General features: G+C 42.4%; 1 non-coding gene across 1 annotated transcript; it reads right to left on the reverse strand.

The window, feature by feature from the left end:
* Positions 1-7,664: 7,664 nt before the first annotated feature.
* Positions 7,665-7,736, reverse strand: Trnae-cuc. Its single transcript has one exon. It is a non-coding gene; the product is annotated as a tRNA-Glu (tRNA).
* Positions 7,737-8,328: the final 592 nt, after the last annotated feature.

Below are 8,328 nucleotides of genomic sequence, written 5' to 3' on the forward strand. Positions count from 1 at the left end.
GGGACGTAACTACAGCCATGAGCGCCTCGTGCGAGGCGTTATTTACTTATTTTTATCCACACGATCCCTCTTACATTGTTGCATAGGTGGCTCGTTAAATATTTATAGTTTTTGTGCAGAAATATGGGTCTGGGTTTGTCCAAGCACGTTCTTGCGAAATGTATGACATATTTCATCGAGATCTGGCAGTTGAGATTTTTCAGCATTTCTGTTAGTCTCGTTCCCCAGCCAGACAATCCTGTGATCAAATACACTGCCCTTTTCCTTCTGGTAGTAAGTAACCTTTCTTGATTCAGTGTAGAAACACACGTATTTTGAAGGATCCTTAGCAGGGAAAAAGAAAGCTCCGGCTTTGCAACAGACGCAGGATGTTTTCAACAAATTAGCACGGTTGTGCATACGCCGGGATAACCCGATAGGAGGTCTGTTAAGTCTTGTACTCCACTGGAAACTAGGTACATGTGTCAAAGAGAAACTGAAGTGCTTCATTTTTCAGATTTTTTTCACCGCTGGTAGATATGCAAAACGTGGTGTATTACTCCGCATGGCCCTGTAACTTAATTCATTATTTGAAAGCAGGTTTTTAGTTGCAATAAATGTGCGCTTGTCATAAGGTAAATAAAGTGTGGTTCCAAATGTCGTTAATGTCTTGGTCGGCCTCTTTACAGTTTTACGCATTTCTTAGAGAGCTTACATTAGATGCTTCAGCTTTCACTGACGTTGAAAGTTTAGTTAAACAGTTTCTCTAATGGTTCTTTTGGCAGCACCTTTACAAAGACGTCATATGCAGCTGCAACACTCATACCCTCATATTTCAAGGCCGTGCGTTCTATATTGATGTCTGCTGCTATGTTGCATTCAGCAACAAGGCTGTGGGTTTCTGCGTCGTTTTTAAGACGTATTGCTCCGCTTCGTTACATCTCTTACCAGTAAGGATAACTTTTTCAGAGCCATCAGAATGTTTACCAATGTACATAAATGTCACATCCAAACACGCTGGGGTCTAGTGTCTGCAGAAATCACTGGACAACTTCTTAAATCTACCACTGTTGTTGTTTCCTGTTGCGAGATACACAGATACACGAATGTTTCTTAATTAGCCTCCACAGCACATTTAAGGATTAAATTTGAATAGTGATTTCATTGTTCTTCTTTTCTCTGTACTTCATGGTATACCCTACAGGAAACGGATATTTCGCTATACCTTTGATCACAACTTGTACTCATTTATAGGGCGTTTTACTCTGTATATTCAGTCAATTCATGTTTGACTCTTAATGTAATCTGATCTTTGACTTGAATAAAGGAGATGAATGATCGGATATCTCTCAAAGATATCCATAAGCAACTATGATTATTTTAACGTAGCGTAAGAGTTCACTTGACTGATCGATTTTACTAGTTTTTTTCCTTTTTGCTTTCCTTATTTCATTTTCCTTACTTTGCTTTGCTTTCGTCTTCCTCGGAGTCCACGGGGTTGGCACAGATGTCCCTGCCCAGTCGCTACCTGATACTTTTGCTGGATAGCTTCCTTAAACATGCGGTGGTTATTTTCCACAGGTGCTCTAAGAGTAAACAAGGAATCGGGAGGTGACGCAGTTCCTAACAATACAAGGGTCCGTGCAGCGAGCCAGGACGTTGCTGGGCAACAGTTTGAGACGAGACAGTTGGGCTGCAACACGAACCTGTCCGTCCCCAGTCAGCAGAAACCGAAGGAAACCGTGGAACGCAGGACGAGCACGGGACAACGACAGCAGGCAAAAGGTAAGCTAACGACAAACATCTGAAATCTTGCCCATCCATGCCACCAAAAACACGCGCATCAGATCGATAGCAACCTTCTGCAGACGTACAACACAAATTCTCGGACGGCGTTAAACACAAAGTGAATTTCAGATTATTATGGCAGGCAAAGTAACTTTTATGGAGCACCGCGCTACACTTCAAAAAGAACAGATTCATGTCACCGCTCTTCAACGTACTCACCATTTCAGTACAGCTGGACGCGACGTTGCCTTTCGTCCAGATAGCCCCAGAAGTTCACGGTGAATCTGTGTGGAATTGAGACGTTTTGCCCACGAGAATCCTGATGTCTGGCGAATTCGTACGTTCCCAGTTGTCGCGCTATTTAAGTCGCACATTTTGAGGCACCTGTTAGAGCCGTACTGCAGTAGAACTGTGTCCTTACGAGACTCGGAAAATGTTCTCTTCTCTGGCAGCGAGCCGTTACTAGTGCCCATTGGTCTTAGCTTTGGTCGACATCTGTAATTGACGTTGTGAAGTCCATCGTTACTCTAATTTTGAAGGGTCACAGAGCAGACAGAGCTATGTATGCATACTAACGTAGAATTAACGCCTAATTAGGACTTCTCTGTATATAGCAATGGCTGTAAGCCGAATTTAAAATGAAGTTCCGCAAGATGTTATCATTACCATAAATTGTGGAATGTCTTATTGTTTTAGCGCCACAGCTTTAAGGTTGTATGAGGGTCGCCAGCAACATGTTTCTGAACATCTATTTTAGTTTTCCTATTTTCTTACTTACACTCATTAACCGGAACATTATGGCCGCCTACCTAATAGCCGGTATGTCCACTTTTGGCACGGACCGTGGTATGTCGCTAGAGGGAGTTGGCACCGTATGTTCACAAGCAAGTCAACTAAGTCCCATAATTCCAGGGAGAGTGGCAAAGAGCTCTGACGGCACGTTCAGTTACATCAGACCTAGGTGGGGGCCAGCACATCAATTGGAATTGGCCACTGTGTTTCTTGAACCACTCCGTCACACTGCTGGCCTTGTGACAGGACGCGTCATCTTACTGAAAGATGCCACTGCCGTCAGGAGACATGATTGTCACGAGGCGACTACGTGGTCTCAACCAGCTTACGATACTCCTTGGCCGTCATGGTGCCTCGCGTGAGCCCCAGTGGACCCGTGGGTGCCGACATGAATGATCCCCAGAGCATAGTGGAGCCGCCGACGGCTTGTCTCTGTGCCGATGCTTACGTGCCCATTTCGGCTGTATTTGCCGGTTTCGTAGTGTTAACTTTGGCACAGGCTTCGGTCGTCGGCTGTGACGTCACAGACAGCACGCTCACTGATGCTACACGGACCGTGCGTGTGTCTGACCAGCATTCATTCCTCGCGAGGCTACGCTGCTGTCCCCTGGATGGGTTTGTATCGACAGTAAGTCGTTGGTCACAATGGTCTGGCTGATCAGTGTATATGTGAATACTGACGTAAAATTAGCGGCTAATTGTGAGTTCTTTGTATTTAGCAACGGCTCTAAGTGCAATTTCATGTGAATTTCAACAAAATGCTTTCATTATTATAATTAGTGGAACGTGCGACTTGTTCCCAAAATTTTAGGGCCACAGTTCTGTCGTGTCATCGGGGTTGCCAACAACGTTTTCTTTATATCTGTTTTATGTTTCCCCTTTTCGTACTTGCGGCTTTAGTGACAGTTTCAGAACATCTGACTATTTCAACGCTATATTACACGATGTGACCTAGTTTGATATCTTGGCTGCATTTTCCTTCTTTTATTGTATTTTCTACGTTTAATCACCTATGTTTCACTAATTTTCGTATGAGCAGTCGTGGTTTGAGGTCTCTAAACCACTCTCTCTCTCTCTCTCTCTCTCTCTCTCTCTCTCTCTCTCTCTCTCTCTCTCTCTCTCACACACACACACACACACACACACACACACAGACACTAACGCAATAGTAATTTACACGTACCTGAGAATGTCCATCAGGATTCAACTGTACAGATATTTCTACCTACGACGTCCTAGTGACGCTCTTACCTTGTAATTACTGTTAACCGTTTGTGTCCAATAGATTTGATCATTGTCGGAAAGAAAAAAATCAGTAACAGCAGGTACTTGCGTGACATCAAACACTCAGTAGATCGTTTCCGTTTGTGACGGAAGTGCCGTACAGTAGCTTCAGATAACACGGGAGGCCGTCGTGTCCTCTAGTGTTGATTACAGAAAGCAACGTTAATGCTCCGTCGACATATCAGAGTACCTGGCGCACGGTCGTGTTTTTCCGCTGTCCTCTGTCTCTCCAGACGTGAGTGAGTTGTATGAGTTCAGTAAAAATTGCAACCAGTCGGAGAAGTAGGCTATTCGTGGCGCTCCTCTGACTTAGGTCAGTGAGGCCACGAGGTGGCGCATAGTACAAGACACTTGGCTCGTATTTTTTTTTTTTTTTTTTTTTAAACCGGAACCCAATTTACCGGACAAGTTATATCTCCTGGTTTACACCTATCGCTTCAAGTGAGCGCTCTAATTGTACATGAAACATAGCTGCCTTTGGTTTCTTTCCTCTTCGTGCTTCAATGCCGTTTTCTGGTCTGACTCCAAAAAAATAACATGGTGATGAGACATTAAACGTTAACGTTACTGATAATGATAATGAGAATGAATCAAGACCTTTGATTATTTTTCACTTTCTCTTAATTTTAGTGTATTACCACTCGTTTCTGGACGTGTGTCCTCCTTGCCGGTAATGTACAGTCGTGGACAAAACGAGCGAGACCCCTCGCCTTTGCGTTATGCTGATCCGCACAGCTTTAAAGTCTGCTACACAGCATAACAGGCAAGGCGACGAAGTGCTACCAACATACGCTCAGCTGATGTACTTAGCTAGCTAGCACTGGAGAAACTCGCGCTTCCAAGACGCCACAACATCGTCTGCCACCACTTTGTGGAAAACGAAATACCTAAAGTATAAGCCAATGTGTTGAATTCGCATATCTGTGACTATGACTTGGATCTAAAGTATGGTTATTGATAGTACGTATGCTCAGATCGCCAATCTAACATCATGAATAAAGACAAGGGGAAATGAATTAGGCGTCCTTCCTCTTCCATAACATCAAATATATTTTAGTTATTCCTTCTTAAATGAACTGCGCAGAAAATCATTCACCAGAAGTGAATAACTTTTTAGTAACACTAGATGATATTAACAGCTTGCTGGCGCGGGTTAGCCGTGCGCTTAACATAGTCATATCGCGGACCGCGCGGCTCCTTGCGCCATCAGTTCGTATCCTTCCTCGGGCAAGGATGTGTGTTAGGTTCGGTAGGTTGAAGTAGTTCTAGATCTAGGGGACTGATGACCTAAGCAGTTTGGTGGCATAGTTCTTAGAATTTTTTGACCTATCGCGTAAATTTTCTTTACATAAACGGCCGTATCTTTAGATTGCGTTGACATAGCTCACTTTTTTACACCACCAAGAGACCGTATATCGCAGGAAGTCCGATACATTTCCGCTTATTATGTCCAACCGTACGCGAGGTAAACGGGTTTTAAGGGTTGAGTAGGCAGATAGACGGTCAAGAAAGTGAGGCTAGTAGGGTTCGATTTTTGCCGATTTACGTGACGAAGTCCTAACAACGAAAATAGCTACCACAGTTACTGAAGATGAAGGCCGCATAATAATTTCCCCAACTCTTTATTCGAAATGTTTCAGTTGCAGTCGATACATGAGCATATTAATCGTAGCTACGCTTTCGATCCAAATCATGTTTACGGAAATGCAAACAAAATCCACTTGCCTGTACACGTGATAATTCAGATCCCACTATTAATGCCACCGCGTTGTAGATGTGCGAGCATTCCCATTACTAGCAACCTTAAGGAACATTTCGGCTGATGAACGTTTCTGGCTGTGTAATGGAGAATTCGAAACATTGTAGAATACGTTTGGCAGCTACGTCGCCGATTATTTCCTGGGATGGTGCAGAATTATCCTACTAAATTTACTCGCTAATAACAGTTTTTTGTTATTTCGATAAACATCCCGAATGATTGTCACATAAGCGGTGACATAAAGGTAGACAATTCATGTTTTTGAGTCCAGAAAGCTCTGTGCAACAGAAACTACAGATAATTTTGCCATTTTCGTTGCGAAATTGCCGGTTTATTGTTTGGGGTAATAATAGAGGGCTGTTGGCCTGGGTTGTCTGCTAGCATAGTGAAAGGTGTTTGCTACTGCAAGGGAGGTCTGGTTTGTTTTCGGTGCTAATCTCGATGGAGGCAGATAGACTATCAGTAAAGGAATTTTAAGAAATTCTCTCGCCCACAATACGTTTTATTGCTACCTTTATTCTGTACCGGCGCCCCATGGATGTCGATATGAAACTCTTGTAGAATTTCATACTTGTTACGGCCTACTTTTTCCGCTTCTGTCAACAATTGAATTGACTTAAGTGTGGCACTGAATGATTTTTAACTGAATTTCGTTATGAATCTTCAGACATTGCTAAATTGGCACACTTTCATGGTAGGTCAGGAACGGTAATCCATTATGACTGGTCTGAACGTTGACACAGACCAGACCAGAATGCGCATAATATTTTACTAATTCGTAACGATCTGGGATACTTTGTTTTACTAAAATAGTTATGTTATCTAGATAAGCTGAAATTCATTTTTATTAGTACAGTTCACATTGATTAGCGTTTCTTCTTTCATTTATATCTTATATTTAGGTGTTGTGGTTAAGACACTTATCAGCATTGATGTAGTCTTACACATGATTGGAAACAGTCTGACAAATTTCGGATAGTTTTTAACCTGTGCATAGTATGTTGGTAGCACTAATTCGCCTTGCCTGTAATGCTGTGTAGCAGACTTCAAAGCTGTGCGGTTCAGCATAACGAAAAGGCGAGGGGTCTCACTCGTTTTGTCCACGACTGTACAAGTCTGGTCTAGAGTATATTTAATGGAACTGCAGATTATGAGGACGGAAACTGAACCAGTCGAACTCAGAAAAGATTTTTTGTTGGAACGTACCCCTCAAACGTCTTTGATGTACCGAAAAATAAAAGAAAGTGGCAAACTGTGTGTGGCACCGTGTAGCACCTTTACTTCGTTACAAATTGAAATAAACATTCACAGATATCAGTCACAGACAACAAGATGAAGATTAAAAACTAAGCCCTCCTTCCATTTTAGAATGTCAGAAAGATGTCAGAAATGTTTGTGTACTTATACCTTCTTTTACAGAAAACATTTTTCTGCATTCTCATGCAGAAATGAAGGCATTCAAATATTCGCTAGGAAAAAAGAGAAACCGTATTGTAGTTAATAATTATTTCTATTTTTACCCTCAGTTTACTCTTACTTTACTATCTTCTCTATCAAGAATAATTACATCCTAAAAGAACTACTTAAAATGTTTCAATGGCTTTTACTGAAGTCACTGTTTTAATATGTTTTGTTATTAATATAATCAATCAAGTTTTTTTAAAATTATACTTCGTGTCTCGATGTAATTTGTAGTGTGATATAACAAAAAATTTAGAATGTTGCATCCAGTTAATCTTGTTTGGTGTTATTGATATTACCGAAAGGTCCCAGAGATTGTTGTATAGGGTTGTTCTTAACTTCAAATTGTAAGGATTATTACATGTCTGTTCTGTAACCGACGTTAGTGGCTGTGACGTCAGTGAAGGAGGCGTTATTGTGCTTAAATTTCGAACGTTCTGAAGAGTGTTATGTGACGCCTTCGCGTTACATGTGACATTCCGCAGTGACGTGTACACAGTTTAGGAACTGACGCTGTCATACTCATGTTTTTATATGAGTAAAATGTTAAAGCTGTGAGAAATGGTGGTATACCTGTATCTAATGTTGCGGAATAAAATTATTCCGGTACCGGGAATCGAACCCGAGCCTCCTGGGTGAGAGCCAGGTATCCTAGCCACTAGACCATACCGGAGATGTTAGCTAAACACGAATGAAGGGTAGAAATACTACGAAGAATTGTCTGCGTTCGTAGTGAAGGTACCCACGCCCGGCAGCATTGCGTAATGTATTTTCGGAAGCCACGTGACTTGGCACAGTTTGGTCAGGCTCAGCAGTGATGAGTATAGCAGCAACAAAGGCGACTCTCGCGATCCCGGAATGGTGCTTCCTAAACCTACTCATTCTGCATCTGGATTTCTTGTTACAGAAGGCAACGACTCTCTCTCTCTCTCTCTCTCTCTCTCTCTCTACACCAGCTCTTGTACTCTATTCATCATAAGAATAACCCTGATGTAAACATTAGGCCATTGTATTCTTCCGGGTTAGCTTGAATCCCACTGGATTTCGTTTCATGTGGGGCGGAAACCAAGCATATAAACGAGCGGTAATGCGGGACAACAGGTTTACTGGCGCGTTAAATACCAGCAGCTCTCTGTCCAGCCAGCTGTTCCAACCAGCGTGCAATGATGTGAGCAGCTGCAGTTCAGATGTAAAGGGAGGCGAGCGTCGAAACAGTATAGCTTCGAATGTCATTTAACTTACGAGAGCGAAATACACTACTGGCC

This window comes from Schistocerca piceifrons, chromosome 9, assembly GCF_021461385.2.
Source record: "Schistocerca piceifrons isolate TAMUIC-IGC-003096 chromosome 9, iqSchPice1.1, whole genome shotgun sequence".
In the NCBI taxonomy this organism is placed as follows: domain Eukaryota; kingdom Metazoa; phylum Arthropoda; class Insecta; order Orthoptera; family Acrididae; genus Schistocerca; species Schistocerca piceifrons.